This window comes from Diuraphis noxia, unplaced genomic scaffold (assembly GCF_037042655.1).
Source record: "Diuraphis noxia isolate RWA-SAM2 unplaced genomic scaffold, SU_Dnox_SAM2 contig0003, whole genome shotgun sequence".
Lineage (NCBI taxonomy): Eukaryota > Metazoa > Arthropoda > Insecta > Hemiptera > Aphididae > Diuraphis > Diuraphis noxia.
This window is the reverse complement of record NW_028301713.1, coordinates 72368445-72384702: the sequence shown is the minus strand read 5'-3', so window position 1 is coordinate 72384702 and position 16258 is coordinate 72368445. Positions and strand designations below refer to the sequence as shown.

The 16258-nt window shown below is 28.5% G+C and overlaps 1 long non-coding RNA gene across 2 annotated transcripts; it reads left to right on the top strand.

Annotated features, from left to right (window-relative positions):
• On the top strand, nt 1-11858 carry LOC149057730 (uncharacterized). 2 transcript variants are annotated; one of them, XR_016190969.1, is made up of 4 exons: nt 1-283; nt 400-572; nt 7869-8087; nt 11464-11858. It is a non-coding gene; the product is annotated as an uncharacterized LOC149057730 (long non-coding RNA). The 2 variants fall into 2 exon arrangements; XR_016190970.1 differs by lacking the exon at nt 400-572.
• Nucleotides 11859-16258: the final 4400 nt, after the last annotated feature.

Here is a 16258-nt window from a genome sequence, read left to right as displayed (position 1 = left end):
TACGTTATATTATTATAATTTTCGTTTACAAAACACATGCACGTTCAAAATATTATGTAGTGACGCGAAAGAACAACGCGTTTTGCATTTGGCACGTCGAACGATGGTGAATTTGAAAAAAATGACGTACATTAAAAAATTATTACGGTTTACCGCTAAAAATACACAGTCGGCCATGGCGCGGGTACCCGTGCCGTCGTTTGTATTTATAATCTTGCAGTTTTAGGACTATCGCTTTTGCCAAATCGTCCGTACGCCGCCGTTTGTGACCACATTTACGTAGGTAAGTACCTATATAGCTACACATTTATGCGCCGACGACCATTAATGTAATAATATTATATCGGTGCGGCAACTCGACGACGACACTATAATATTATTATCTTTGAAATATTATAGTGATGCAGTATAAATAATATATCGATGTGGATGTGACGCACACGCCGCGAACCCGTGAAGGAAGATCGTGGCAAGATTCGGCGTTTATATATTATGTTAATCGGCTGAATAAAACGGAATAAAATCTCACAGTAGGATTTTTCTCCGGTCCGGACGTAATTCCATAGTTTTGTGTGAGATGCACAATCTATTAAATTTTCGCGGGAATGCAAAGAGTTTTGTATAGCAGTCGAACACTCATCATTTAAAACGTCCGCTCGAATAATAAAAAATAACACCTATTGATATAAGAACATAAAACGAGTAGTCAAATATTAATAATTTGTTTATAGGTATCCAAAGAAATTGTTAACCTTAAAACTCTTTGTATGCCAATGATCATATTATAGACGTCGAGGCTTATTTATTTAAGTAATAATAATAAAAGAAAAAACATAAATATTTACATTACAATACTACATATTTGTAATACAACATTAATGATGTAGCAGTTGAAAACTATACGGTTGGTTATCTAGTTGCGGAATAACCTATTCACTAAGATATTATAGAACATATACGTTCAATATTTGAGTGAGTCATAACACTTTTAATAGAACAGTATATGAATGAAAGAAAAAATGGAACACATTTAGAAGATAGTGAAGTAAAATAATATTTTCAATATATTAGTGCGATTCACTATAAAATATTAAAACTTAACTATTTATTAACTTTCTCCACACTTGAGCTTTATCTAGGTAACTACGACTTGGAGATTTTTGAAAAGCCAATCGGTGTTTCATTTTTTTTGATTAAAATTAAATAATATTAAATAATTACGGACTACGTTTTCTACCAGAAATATTGCTACAAATGAAAAATGACAAGAGATCTTTTTTGTTGTGTATAAATTCTGTTTCTTACGGTTTAAACTTTAAAGTTCAGAAAATTTTTGCTATTTTTGAGCTATTTATAGACATTTTAATTTTAGGAGTTTTTTGTTGTAATTCGGTTAAAACATTCGTAAAAACTTGAAATTTGGGTTGTTTACTTATATTAGCCTTACCTAGATGTGGTAAAATTTTCAAACAATTTTAGTGACTTTTGAGCTTTTTCTTTTTTTTTTCATTTTTACGATGTTTCCTAATTATAATTATATAAATCACCTATTTATATAAATCGTTCTTAAGCTGTTCTTATAACGCTTTGTATATCACCATAGAAACAAATAAAATTAAATAAAAAAGATTCTCTCATCCGCTCAGAATCGTTTTTTATCGAATGCAATCATTGCATTCAAATCGAATACAATAAAATTACACTATGCTGTCCGAGGACCAAAGGGACAATGGACAAAGATCCACCACCGAAATGCTGACCTACTTTTTTTTCTTATAGCTTTTAACAGACACCTAGTTACGAGTATATATTAATACATTTTAACTTACGCGAAAAATTAAAACACTACAATACAAAAATAGTTTAGAAGATACTAAAAAAATACTATGGATTCGCATATTGTTCCATTTGGTTTCTAAGAGACTGTCCAATTAGGATTTTAATAATTTTTAATGGTGTAATATTAAAGCTAACGATATAGGGTTTTAAAAATTTTAAAAATAAAGAGTTCTATTGATGCGCATAGTCTCCCTCCTCGAAATAATCAAGTCCTGCAATTTGTTCTTAATGTAATTATCACATTTGTTTATTGTACACAAGCTATACAGATTGTAAATACTCATTTTAAAATTTAAATAAATAAAAAAAAAAAACAGAAAATCTTTTGAAATCGAATCAATATATCAATAATGGATGTTAGAATACTGTATAAAATGAAAAAAAATTATATATTTGGGTCTGACGTTTGCTTTATGGAATATATATAACAAAACAAAATATTAATCAAATAAATCTGAGACTTTAATTGATAATCAGATTTATAAATAAATAAAAAAATTAATTTAATCTTAACAGTTAAGAATAAAATTGGTGATGACAAAATGATATTATCTATTCAATTAAGAATTTGATTGTAATTCATCCGGTTATCTTTTATTTTTAACAAAAATTAAATATATACAACACGACACAAAGCTACGTGTCCCATATTGCTATATAATAATGTCGTTATTGAACGCAAACAATATATTACAATATTAATATGTTATGCAAATGTGCTTGCACGACAGAACATGTAGATTATTCTATATAGACACGTTAATAATAACGGTGAGGAAGTTAATGTATACATAAATTTATACGCATATTATATTTTAATAGTAAAATAGCAAATACTTATGTTTTATTATATATTTATCTCAAAATGTATTATATAGGAGTTAACGTTTTCAAAATTCTTTTTACACATTTTCAAGTTAACGATTATTAACAATAAAAAATTAAAATATTTTCATAAATATGGCTCTGTAAATTATATTATCATCAAATCATGACGAAAAAAATTTTTAGAAAAAACTTTAGTAGTTTTTTGTTGAGATAATGTGTGTTTGCCATTGAAAGAGTTATTTAAAAAACATCTATATTATATACACTTGATTTAACATACGCAGTATGAATTGTATGATATACCTTGACGCACGATAATTTTATTTGTATCCCTTTAGTTGCGTAACAATTCGATGAATCCGTCAATGAGTCGGCGTTCATGGCGTCAATGTTGTGCGTTGAACAATACGATTTACTGCGTATTGTCTTTGTAAAAATATAATACATATATGTATATAAAAATTACTTGTCCGTGATAAATTTGTACCTAAATATTACGTCTCAAACTCGATGGTAGATTCTGGGCTAGATTATATATTTTTGGAAGGGGATCTGAAGGCCATTGCTCACATAAAACCTTTTAACAGATGTTCTTTTGATATATCGTTCAAAGGTGCTGATATGTGAATTAATTAGCTCCCTAATTTTAATTTATTATATTAATATATTATATATTATAGTCAAATATATTTAATATAATATGCTTTTTCATTGAGTTTGTAGAAAATTAAACTTTTTTTTTACCATAGATATAGATGTCTCTCACATCATTGTAACTACGGTACCTAAATAATGAAAATATATATGGTAATTAGTTCTATGTTGGTACTTATATAATATATTGGCTATAAGACATATATTTGATGATTCATGTATTAGGGTGTATAATTTTAAAGCGTATGATATATTATTATTTAGTGTTTCCATTTTGTACTGTTATGTTATGTTCCCGTCGGTCTATCCCGTCTCCGTCGCTTTTGATCGTTTCCAGCAGTCATGCGTGTAAAATATATCTTATGTAGGTTATCATGCAAAGCTTTCAAAATCCGTTATTTATCACTATAAATTTAACGTGACGATAATTAATAACCAGCTGTGCTGTAATGTGTGAGGTTAGGTACCAATACAATTCACTCAGACCGATAAATTATCGTAGGTAATTTGGTGCCAGAATAGCAACTTCCCCCTCTTTTCTGATTAGAAATATAAAAGAATTCGTTTCTTCGCACGCGATATAATTCATCGAACGGACGAGGAGAGTTGAACGCCTCGTGCTACATACTTTATACCTTGTAGTGCTTGGAAGTTTACCTTAAGTCCTGCAAAATCGATTTAACATTATTATTTCGCGTATCTATATATTAAAGAATATTGTAATTTACTGCCTTAATAATAATTTACGGTATAAAAATGTGGAAATGTATTCAAACATTTGAATATAGTGGTATGTGTATTTATAATAACTCGTTCTCCAAACTTATTGATTAGGGGAAGAAGCCCTAATAGCTTCAAGTATAATTATTTGAAAACAATAATTTCAAAAATTAAGTCATTATTCACTTTTTCCCTGTGACCACTGAAATACCTACATAATCTTACGTTGAAGTTGCGTCTAAAAATAATATATAGTACAAATCAAATGAATGAAATGCGTTTTATTTTTTTTTTATTTTTAAACGAAATATACCCTCGGTGACATAGGCCATTGGGTTACAAAATTTTAGTTACATTGGGTTGAGTTTACATTGACAACTATATTATTTTGCAAGAAATGCGTTTTGTTACCAACAATAGTAGAGGTATAGTATAAAACTAAAAAAAACTATTTAACTAATAGTTTTAGCGTAATTTAATCAAATTCTAGATATTTGAGAATAATAACAGTTAAAATAAATATAATTTATTAATTTACTTATATACTCATATTTATATAGTGTTCTTTGAGTTGCCTAACTCTGAACTTTTTATTATGGTTGTCATATAAATATCGTCCAGAACAAAATATAAAATATATTAAAATTACAACTAAATATTGTAGTTATAACTACGTTTATATAAGTCTACGATCAACGGCTCATTGAAATATTAATTATTCAATAATTAAAAAAATGCCTGAGTTTTTAAATACTTATTTTAGTTAGTACAATGATGGTCACGTATATATGCATAAAAATAAATTAGTTTGAAAAAAATATCAAAATTTACTGTTGCAGTGATTTCAAAAACTAAAACAAAGTTTACTTTACAATTGTCTTTTATCTGTCATTATAATGTGTTGTTTATACTTCCTGGTATAACGATATGTGATAGTTTTCGAGTCATTTAATTTTGTATACTAGGAATAAGAAGTATGGAAAATATATCGTCTATGATACATGAACATGTATAGTAGTTAATTATTAGTATTAATAGTTAGTTATTAATAATTATAGAATTATATTTTATAATTTGTAAAAATAATCTGGTTATTAAACATGTAATATTTTATATTTTTTTAGAGGGCTATTCTCGTTGAAAGTATCCTTACTTTTAGCAAACATATTTTAATAATTAAGAAACCATTTTTATTTATTTGTATGTATTTTTTATTCTATAAGCTATTAAGATTAAAACAAATAAATAATTTTCTTAACAATTTACTTTAAAGAAGGTCGATTTTTATTCAAACCATTTTATCCATTGTTAACCATGTGACCACTACAATCAAAATATAATATAAATGTTAATATATAAATATAAAAAGATGTTCATCAATCTTGTAAATCTAAGTTTGTATATACTAGAATGTGACTCCAAGTACAATCATTTAAAGTGGTTTGTATGATCAAATATATTATTTCATAATTCAGTTTAATAAAATATGAATATACACAAAATTACAACACACATTTAGTTCTCACATAACCTTACTATTTTGAACGGCGCTTTATATAGGCAATTTAGAGGCATATGCATGTTTAATGCAAATTGCTTATATCATCTGGCGTTAGGAATAGGAAGCGATCAACGTATAAAATCATTTCAATAAATTAATAAAATACAATACTTACCATCAGTATAGTATGATATTGCATAGTTCATAATATTTTAAAACTAGTTTGTTTTAGTGGAATATATGCACTTTGTACATGGAAATTCTATGTAGGTATTATACGTTCACGACAATTGAAAACCTGAAGCTATTATATACATTCTATATAAATTAAAAAAGTACGCTCATATATTTTTACATGATACAACATTTTGAACATCAATCCAATTTAATTTACTTAGCCTCATTTTATCATATTATCATGCATCGTAATGTAATTTGTAAAAAATCGTATTTAATAACGATGTCGAACGAGTTCTTTATATAAGTCAGAAAATTACGGTTCATTCCAATAAGCCTCAACGTTGTATTAATTATTTCGTCTTATAAAACGAGAAGCTGGCTATATTGGATTAAGCCGTTATTGCATAGTAATCTCAAAGTACCTTTGAAATTAATAACATAGCCCCTGATGAGTTAAATAAATCCCGAAGGGTATAGTCGTAATAAGGCGGACGATTTATAAACATATATATATATATATATATATAAATTGTAAAGCGTCCGTCTAAATATATATATATATATATATATATATATATATTGGTAAACGCGTACGCCTGAAAATCAGAAAAAAGCAGACGGTTTTAAGCTTTAAAATTACGCTGCAATACTCAAGTAAGATTTTAGATTGGTAAGTATAGTCAGAACTAATTTTTCATCATATTATAATTTTAGATATGAAAAGTAAATAAAAATCATAATTAATTTTTAATTATGATACATGTGTATTGAATAATTCGGCATATAATTGTTTAGGAAAAATTAATCTTGCAAAATTGTAAAAAGATATTTTGTTTAGAATATTTACTTATATAGTACTAAAATAATAATTTGTAAACATTTTTGTAATTTGAGCAATAATTTAAAAGAAAAGCGGGTAAGTCGTGGATGTCCCTCTGCTGTACAACGGGTTACGAGTGGATTACTGTAATGGATGGAATTAAATTTGAATCCAATGATATATTGTATACGAAAAACGATCCTGAGCGGAGATGGTTTATCTGTTTGTGTTATATTTTATAGATTCTTAAAATTTTTCAAATCTTAGATTTAAAAAAAAAAACTTTTATGAATTTCTATCTAAGATAATTTGAAAATTGCCGTAATTTTTACGTATTTAGTCAAAATTTGAACTTTAAATGCTTATAAAAAAAAAATGACCTGTTTAAAGTATCAGCTCGAGAACATTACCTTTCATAAAAGATGCTGCACTTGATACTTTTGAGGGAGAAAAAGTGTTAACAGAATAAAAAAGAAAAAGAAAAAGAAATAATAACATCATTGTAAAACCAATACATTCCTCGCTCCGCTTAGAATCTAAAACAATTTTTAATATTCCATAGAATGTTTGAGCTTAAAGTTTGTTTGTCAATTATTATATGTGATCTAGTCCAAATTGTTTGGAATTTATTATAGTATGGATACATTTATCAAATTTTCGATTAATACTTAAAATTCTACAAAAATCATATAAATATATCTAACATTTAACGCTTATTAAGCTATTTTAAAAATATGATTTAAATACAATAATATGCTTTTATCGATTATAAACTTGGGATTAAATTTAAGGTAGTAATAAACTATACTGTTTTTGTATAATAATCACAATAGATACTATAAAAATTACTAAAAATTATATAACAATATACGGTGTTACGGATAGTTTCTTAATGATTAAAATTATGTAGATATAGTTATAATTTTATGACTTTATCTATCCGTTTATTGTAATAGTCACATTACTTAACGTATCGTATATTTTTATATATATTTTATTTTTTGTAATAAACGATGGTGACGCTGTCGACGTAATGCGCAAGCAGTTCAGGCAGCGTCGTCGATATCACGAAAAAAAAAGTATAATTTTATGAATAAAATTAATATTTTAATTATAATAAAATGATAACTATGTAATTACATTAATATAATAATACAATAATGTGTTTACACAGATTTGGTTTAACTAAAGTCTCCCAAAGGTTTAACTGACGCTAGGTTTTATTATAAGATTCGGTTCTTGTACGGCTACACAAGTTTATATTGGCAGTTATTTTAAATTTTAACAGACCATTGAAATAATTGTTTTATTTTTTCGAAATTTCAGGGGATCACTGATATATTATAAAATGTACAAGGAATGTCCAGCCAACCGGAGTCGTTTAAAATGCATGATCTAGCATCCGATATTTTTACCGAGAAGTTCGCTGCTTATGAAGTTATAATTAACCAGAAAAGATTAAATATGCAATGCTGAAACCAAAAGCTATTTTCAAATCACCATTGCAGTATTACCGTGGTTTGATCGCATAACAGCATATTGATTGTAGGTATACCTATACTATTAGAATATGCATTTTAAATTTAAATTCGTTCGTCCGTATTTAATTTATTTAGTTCATTCAAAATAGGTGTGATAAACAACAAAGTTTTAATCTTATTTATACATTTAAAAAAAAAAAAAAAAACGTTTTCGGGAAAAGATTTCATTTGAAATCCAATTGATAAAATACTTTTTATACGTTATTTATTTATTATTATTATTTTTTATTTTTAGTAAAAGTTCGTTTGTTTATTTTATTAAGTGGTATGTGAAAATTAAACACGATGGTTAAAAATACTATACCAATGTTGATTGTTTTTTTAATTACATCGAATTTCAAATTAAACGTTAAAATAAAATGCAATTTTATAATTATTACGTACGACACCTTAGTACATTACACACGTATCAATATTATACTTAATAAAAACATTTATATTTAATAATAAAATATATGCATATAAGTTATGTTACTTAATTTTCTAAGCTCGGTTGAAAAAAAAATAGTTGGGTGATTTTGCAGTTTATGTGAAAAAAATTGTTTTTACAACCTTATATTTTCTCATCTATACATTATTATTCTCTCTATATGAGTAAATAATATGGTGATATAATAGATCAAAAATATTGTTTGAATGTTTATTTTTAATTTTAGATTCTGAGCGGAGCGAGGAATTTATTGTTTTTACAATGATGTTTATTTCTTTTTTATTCTGTAAACAGTTTTTCTCCCTCTAAACTTGCTCAAAAGTATCAAGTGTAGCATCGTTTCTGAAAGGTAATGTTCTTGGCCTAGTACTTTAGAGAGGTATTTTTCGATTTTCGAAACGGTGCTCGAAATAAAAGCGGTTAAAGGAGAAAATACGTATGATTTCATGATTTTATAATATTAAATAATTAGGAACGATGTTTTCTACCAGAAATATTGCTTCAGATGAAAAATGACAAGAGATCTTTTTCGTTGTGTTTTGGATTTTGTTTTTTAGTTTAAAGTTTGGAAAACATTAGCCATTTTTGAGCTATTTATAAACATTTTAATTTTGGGAGTTATTTTGTTGTAATTTGGTTAAAAACATTCGTAAAAACTTGAAATTTGGGATGTTTACTTATATTAGCCTTACCAAGATATGGTTAGATAAAACATTTGAGCAACTTTTTCTTTTTAAATCTAAGATTTGAAAATTTTTAATAATCTATAATATATCCTTGACAGATAAACCGTCTCCGCTCAGAATCGTTTTTCGTTTACAATGATATAATATCATTGGATTCAAATTTAATTCCATCTATTACAGTAACTCATTTTTAACCTAAACCTACTGTACAGCAGAGCGACATCCATGACTTACCCGCTTTTTTTTATTATTATTAAAAATATTATATTTACAATCTGTGTTATCACAATAAGTAAATCTGATTTATTTACAATAATTAAAATGGATAATATAAAGAGGGGAAGAGGGAGGTCAACGACTATTGTAACCCAATGTGAAATAATTTTAGATTTGAAAATCTCTGCCGTATTTTCTCTTGAGCCTGTGTATGGGATTAATGGGTTGAGTATTAGATGAGATTTACGACACTAGGTAATGGGTTAGTATGGGTGTATGGGAAGGTTGTTTGGAAGATCTGTGGTGTTTTGTGGCTAATTGGTCGACTGACTCAAGTTTTAGGCCAGAGTGTAGTGCAGAGTTGGATACAAACCAGGGTGCAGACGTTAACATACGAGGAGTAATGGATTGGAAGCTTGTATAGTACAAATTTGGGACGGCTTAGCGCAGCCCCAGATTTGAATTGCATATGCGCATATTGGTTGCAAGATAGATTTATACATAATAAGCTCGGTGTGTATTGGGAGTTTTGATATTAAAATCGGACGAAGTAGATGTAGTCAGCTGTTTAGGATTTTTCTTAAAACATTAATGTTAATATTGAAAAGTTACATAAATATAATAGAAAATTATAATGATCTAAATCAATAATATTTCAACATGATTTAATTTTAAAAAATTTGTGAAAATATTTAAAAAATATATAAATTTTCAGATGATATTGAAAAATAGAAAATATAATATTTTAACTAATGGAAAATTAAGTTTTGGAGTTTTTGTTTTAACTAAATGGGGAAATTAATTAGGTAGATACTTTTGTTAAATTCTCATTCTACACTCACAACACTCTGCAACCATAAAATCCAATTTTGGTGTAGTTTCGTCGTGTTAATTATTAAGGTTTATGTTTCTGACTGTCTAAAATCAGTTAATTAAATTCTTACACAAAGTTTGCTTACATTTTTGATTTTAACATAATTTCATATTATTCTTCGTAGGAAACATGTTTTCTTATATGTTTACATAAAAATAATAAAACAAATTAGGTAACTTATTAAGATTGTATATAAATTATGGCCCAGTAAAGCTTATATTAGACCGAACGTTGAAAAAATACTTAAAATTATATTTAAGTCAAATACTTTTTGATGTTTTTTGTTGTTGTTGTTTTTTTCAGCTTTTCATTCCCTAATTTTTTATACATAATGCGTTGTACAAAATGTATATATTATATTCTTTTGTTATTTATGATACAGCTGGGTAGAATAAAATAAACGAAAAACCATAAAAGTCATTTTTGGTATAAAATACATTCTAAAATATTTTTTTGATAATATTGTCGGTCAATCCAATCACCGGATACAGCAATAATGTAGAGTATTGAGCGTATTTTCATTTGCTAATAATAAAAAAGGAGAGCCAATAGAATATACGTAATGATATTATTACACGTCGCACTAGGTACTCGGGAAGGCGTATATTATTATTTTTTAGTTCATATTATATATTATATTTTTCGAAACAAATCGTTGTCGGTGCAAAAAATAAAAAGAAGAAGAAAAATCGTTCGGAAAAAGCCATATACAAAACTGCGTTATTCCTTTTATCCGTGATTGGCCCGCGGAGATTATATTTATACACTTACGTGCGTTTTATGCGTTTATTTCTTTATTGACCAATAAATCTCGTAAACGTGTATAATTCCATTTTGTATATATATAGGCTGTGTAGCTTCAAACGGTTGAATTTATAGTGTATATATGTAAGAAATATCGAAACGACGTCGATTAAAAACGATATAAAGCGATTAACTGCTCTTGGAATAACGGTTGAATCGCCGAAATCAAAAAGATTAGTAGCCATTATTATTGTCGTCGGTAAGGTTTGATTTGATCACGCGCTGAGTCCGGAAAAAGTGTTCAAATGACGAATTTTGTTCACCGAGCGGACAATAATAAGTTATTGATCGTTGCGTTGCAGGCATAGTATTATATACGAGAGCCTAACAATTATATTTATTTATTTTTATTTTTTTATTGTTCTTTGAGGTTTGGCAATTAAGGTCATTCCGGATTTTTGTGGAAGATTATGGTTTGTTGAGGGACCCGTGTTTTATGTGGAGCAAGGATTCGTCGTCAAGAATACGAGCGGTCACCCATCTGGAACTCAATCATCTACTCAACATATATGCACTCGATAGTGACTGTAGCTAATACCGCCCCACACTAGTAGGTCCTTCGTCCTTATATCATTTAATTATATATTATTAATTATTATACGTTGTCACTTTGGTGGATTTTTGTATTTAAGTATTTTAAGCCATCTATCCCAAAATACGACGATAGACACGAAAAATAAAATAAGTACCTTCACATTATTGTAAAATTGCTCCACTGAAAATTAAATATCATTAGCTTATTTTACTAAGTGCAGTTAATATGTCCTGGTGATGCATGCATAATTTATGTATAGCAATTTTATTATTAATTTAAAAATAATAATATTTACTACATTTTTTATTTATCAATATGTTTATAGTTTAAAATAAAATATAAATTTACTCGTTGATAATACTTAGTATACAGTCAAAATCGTAGTACGATAGCAAAAAACGCAAACACGCAGTTTACTATTATCAAATAATTTTAGATTCAAGTACATCCCCTTATTCCGCCTATCCCCCGGGCACGCCACGCTTACTGTCGTCATCCACACATTTTCTAGACTTCGGCTGACAGTAAAAAATAATGCGTAAGCCCGCGGAGCGATGTTTCATGAAACTTCCATTGTACCTAACCCTTATCATGTGCGTACAAATAATTGCGACCCCCACTGTGATACATCCTTATTACAAGACTGCTGCAGGCAGTGAACGTCGAGCCGATACGGTTTTTGGACTACAGAAAAAGAGTGATCGTCTCCTCAGATGACGTTTGATGGGGTTGTTTCCGTTGTCTCTACCCCCTCTTAAACCTCTTCCCAACCATCATCCGATTATATGCACCAATGGCTAAAGATTCAAAGACCGTTCGCCATTTGAAACGTCATGTGAATAGAACGAGGACGATGAGAGCCACTAATTATCGTATTACACGATATGTCATATCTTCGACAAAATTAGCGTACGGTATTATATTTGCAATTGGTGTATACACGGTTCTTGATAAACGATGAGGGAAAATGCAAACTTTCGCAATATAGATAACCATTTGAGGTGAAAATGTTCGGTGAAACTGTGACTCTTAAGAGTAATGACTTATGATGATAAAATTCATGCTAATATGCTTATCGCAATCAAAATGTCAAATCGATTTTATTTTCCAAATATAAAATTCCGTTATAAAATTCAAATTGTGTATAGACAATTCTGTGCAGACATATTATATTATACTTTCCTCTTTGTGCACGCCATCACTTATATCTAAAAGGAGGTGCTATGATAGTGCTACAGTATAATTTTATGAATATCCCAGTGTGTGCAAAACTTTGTCTGATGTCAGATGAGTACTGTTACAGGTGATCTGGTTTGTAAGATTTTGTTTGTGACTGAAGATATTTTTTATAGTATTAAAAAACGCTTCAACCTTAAACTGCAATATATTTTCGGATAAGAAAGTGAATCTAGTTGATATTTGACGGTAAAAACTAAAAAGGGGGATGATACTCGGCAAGCGTATTGTATATAAATATAATATGTACCTATCTGAGTGTTTTGTTCGACCTTGTCACCCTGCTGGCTGTGTTCTACGTTAGCAGCTGTTACAGTTTATGCAAATAATTGGGGACCATAGTCGTTGAACCCATATCGATTTACATGAAAAAAATGTATGGATAATGTGTTTATACAATATACATAGATTTATGTATTTTTCACGGTCCAGCCAAGTTGACCCGAATTAATCTAACAATATACGGTCAGGTCTAACAGTTACCTAACTACAGATACCAAATTCCAATGCGTTTGATAATACAGAATACTCAAATAATATTGATAACAATAAAAATAAATCCGTATAGGTATATATATATATTTATATAATATTATTATTCTGTAGTTCATGTGTTGATTTCACTGTAGCTAAAAATAAAAACAAAATGTTTTCATTTATGGTAGGGGAAAACTTTTACAACGGTTTTCCTCGAAAACTTGCAGAACCATTGTATAGTTGCGCGTGCGCCATTTCCTCCCTAAAACTCACGAATATAATATAGCGACGAGCTGCAGCCTCGAAACCTCAACCCCACCACCACTTCTCCTCCCTCATTGGTCATCCCCTCCAGGTTTTCTGCGTGCCGTTTGATTTTCCGGACGCGCGTATAGTCACATAAATTATTCACCCTCTCCAACCATCCCTTCTCTTCCAACCAACGTATCCGCCTATCTCCGAAATCCTACCCCAGACCATTTCGTGTCTCCCCTAAAAACTTCAGCCGCCGCATTCTTTCACCCTGAGGGTATATATATTGTACACCACCACTGCCGACACATGCACTTCCGGCGTCACCTGTTCGACAGATAATTTTAGGTGATCGATACGCACAATATAACTTCCACCACCGCTTGCCAAAGTCGAAACCACAACGAAACCGATAAAAATACTGTGACCATATTATTTTTATTACTCGGGTGACGTTCTATCATAAACGGTGAATGCTCATATAAATCATAATAATATACAAACATAAAGCGTGCCATTGTGGTGCTTTAAACATCCATTCTTACACCATCAGGCACCAAAATTCTTCAGATCAATTTGTAGTGTGTACGATGACCATAGCTCTTCATTTCCACGTACACGCCATAAGGAATACCAACGTCGGTAGCGGCACGTCCGTCAATATACGTATTAAATTATTATTGTCTTATATGCTAGAAAATGTCAAATTTGTTATTTCCGTCCCGGAAAATATTATTATCGTCGTAATGTTGTGACGTATTCATTGTCGTTTCTTTACTTTCAGCCGGAGGACATAAATTATTTTACTGTTGTAACAATAATAACGACCACTGCGTAGACAAGAATTCCGGTAGTCCGGTTCTGTTTAAGACACTCCGTGTAGACTATGTTTCAATGATCTTTTTTTTCCTATACAACCAACAGCATAGGGAGCTCTGTCTGAACATTACTACTTCTCTTCTACTGTCGTTTATTGATGCACACATTTTGCCGAAATAGAGTAGTACAAAACAGCACACATATTATACATGTGACGTCATCGGGTGATTGCAGGTTGTGCTACATCACTTTACAAAGTAAGGATTAATTTTAACAATACCTTTACACGGACGGACAAAGATCCATGAAAATCGTACACGGCACAAGACAATACATATTATGTAATTTTATATAATAATATTAAACCGATGTATTATAGGTTGATAGGTATATTATAATGCCCTTTTGAAAATTTTTGAAGTATACAATATTTAATTTTTAAATTTCAATATTACCGATTGAGATAAAAACAATAAATAATTGATACTATCTCATACTTAATTCAAATGTAAAAAACCTATAGTTTTTTTTTTTTATTATTTATAAAGTTTTCCTGAAAAAGTCATCGAAACTTAGGTATAATGTACAAAATTGTTAACTATTTATAAAAATGATATTAACATAATATGTAGTGAAATAATTAGGTTAACAAATAAAAAAAAACCTGTAGTAGGAATTTAGATTATCCTCACATATTTCTCAGTACTTATATAACTATACAGAGTGTCTCGCGAGGATTTACCCATAGCGATATCTCCCGAAATAATAGAGATATCGAAATTATAGTTTTGTAATAAGAATCACAAGGAAAAGAACTACAATTATTTCATATTAATTTATTTTAATGTTTTGGTAAAAAAGTTAAAAAATAATTTTTTCATTTAATTATTTCCAAAAAAGTTGACCATAGCAATTTTGTAGTTTTTTTTTCTGAAAATAGAAAATTTTTTCAGTTTCGAAAAATATCTTTCGAATTATTTAACACGTAGTGTTATCAAACATGTGACCAGCCGCGCCGTGCGCGTTCTTGTATGACCAACCAAACATTTTCAGTGTGCATAGTTGTAATCACTTTTTATTTCTTAAAAACTAGAAAAAAATATTAAAAATCAGGAAATTATGAAAATAAAATTTTGAAACGTCAGATTTTCAGAAAAATAAACTCTATAAAATGGCTATCTTTAATTTTTCCCGAAATATAAATGTCTTAACTATACGTAACAAAAATACTGTTATAATAACGACAATAATAAAACTAATAATTATTATATAATTAATAATAATTAGGGCTGTGAATTTAATGCACTAAAAAACCTTAAAAAATGCATTAAAAATGTCAAAAATATGCAATAAAATATGCACTTAAAATGCAAAATATGCACTTAAAATGAAAAAAAAGGAATATAAAATGTCAAAAATTAGAGTATAAAATTTATTAAAAATGGTTTCTAATTTAATTTTTATATTTATATTAATATTGGATGTAGGATATTAAACATTAGTACAAAAAAGTGTTTAAAAAAAAAATAAATATCTTTACCTAACCCGTATATAGCGTGTGACTTGTGTAAAATATTATTTAATAAAATATAAATTTGACATAATACGTATATACAGCCCGTGTAAAATAAAAAAAAAAATGTTTTCAAACAAGTCAATTGACGGAATTTGATTAAAAATACTAGAAAATGAACTAAAAAAGCAAAATATGACCTAAAAATGCGAAAAAATGACCTAAAAAATTAAAAACGTCAAAAAATGCAAAAATATGCAAAATAAAAGTTTCATAGATGTATTCGTTATTACATAATTCAAATTATGTACTCACAAAGCTATGTTTTACAAT